Source organism: Canis lupus, chromosome 20 (genome assembly GCF_048164855.1).
Source record: "Canis lupus baileyi chromosome 20, mCanLup2.hap1, whole genome shotgun sequence".
NCBI lineage: Eukaryota > Metazoa > Chordata > Mammalia > Carnivora > Canidae > Canis > Canis lupus.
The window spans coordinates 51,544,081-51,545,910 of NC_132857.1; positions in this window are offsets into that span (position 1 = coordinate 51,544,081).

A 1,830-nucleotide genomic window follows, 5' to 3' on the forward strand; every position below is an offset into this window, starting at 1 on the left:
GTAAAGTTCATTATTAAATGAATCTGAAGGTTGTGGCCATCCCAATGTAATGATCAAGTGAATGAATGAATCGATCAATCATTAGAAACAAATGTCATTGAATACAGAATAGTTGAGTTACAGTTAAGGAGGGAGCCATAACTTTGGCTAACCCTATAAAATCTATAATAAGGTTGTTTTCACATATATTTTTTTTCCCCACATAAATTCTTTGGTGTTTCCACACCCCCCCCTTTTTTTAGTTTTTTTAGTGCTGTTGATTGATGAACATGCAATGTGAGATTCAAATAATTGCACCGAGCATGTTTATTTGAATAATTGCCCCATTGCACAATCAAATAAATCTGTTGAGTGTGTTTGTTTGAATGTTTTTACATGTACATGGGATCACATACTCAAATAAATGCAGCTGTGTTTATTACAATGTGTGGGGCTCCAGATATACACACGCTTGTTTGTGTGACTATCTACGGCCCTGCAGCCCCTGAATGGCCCTCACACATCCTGGAGCAAAAGCGTGGTTAACAATTTTTCAGTTCAAACACATGGAAACACATTATCGGGCAATTTCCTCAAATTTGTGACTAAGATTGCTTTCATTAAGGCTTACATCCTCAGAAAGATAGAAAATAACCCTTTCGGTGGGGGACGGGAGCTATCTGATTGCGCAAAGTCTCTAATAAATTTATTCATATTTATCCAAATACTCCATTCTTTTTTCCTTCCTCTGAGCCCACCCACTCCGCCCCCAGTCCAACTCAGGCTAAGGAAGACGTATGTCTTGTTTTCAGTTCTTGCTGAGAGATCCTGATACTCATCTCTCTTCCCCGTTATTTCAGGCCTCGGCCTACAGTGTCATGTGAAAAAAGAAAAGATTGCACAGATCTGCCAGATACAAAAGGCTTTTGGAGAAAATGGACGGGGATGTTCCGTTGTTCCAACATTGCATCACCCTCCCCTTACCCCCTATTCTAGAAAAAAAAAAGGTTAGACTTCAAACTAAGAGTGTGGGAATAGTAGCTATTTGATAAGGGTGAAGAGAAGAATGCATCTGATGTTACTAAAATGCATATCTCTTGATTATGGAGTGGGATTTCTTTCCTTTTTCTTTCTTTTTTTTTTTTTTTTGACCTTGAAAGGAATTTTGGGATACACCAAACATTTTTTATTCTTCCCTAGAGTCATAAGATCATGCAGTTCCAATGCACAATAGTGTTAGTGGGTAAATGGCATTTAAAAAAATCTCCGATATGGGATACTGTAGTGATTGTCATAGATTTACAAGTGTTATCCTGGTATTTCCGGACTCAGGTATTCTGAGTCTGGCTCTGAAATGAAACTAGAAAAAAAAAAAAAAGACAAAGAAGAGGGTGGCGGGAGGGGGAAGGCAGAGTGTGCCCACGCCCCCAGGTGCAGGCTTTCTTCTTTCCAAGGAGAAAGAGTGGGCTGCACATTCCTTGTTTGTTGGTCCCATCTCTCGTGGATTTGGACACAGATATGCCCATGGGCATCAGAGACCTACATTGCTTTAAAGGAGACCACAGGGATTTATCCTACCCGGACAAAATTTAATGGCTTGATATTTTCAGGTTGAATTAATACAGTTATTGCCTAGGGCCTTCAAAACCAGAGAAATCTATGTAGTGTATTTATTCGTGCCATCCAAAGAAGGAGAAACGGTAACAGAATGTCTAAACTTTCCAAATATGAAACTCTAGGCTGTGGATAGCAGGGGGTGAAGCATTTGGACGCCCTTCCTCCCTGCACACCCTCCCCTCCCCCCACCCCCAAAAGTTCTAAGATAGAGCTGAAAACATTTTTTTTCCTGGA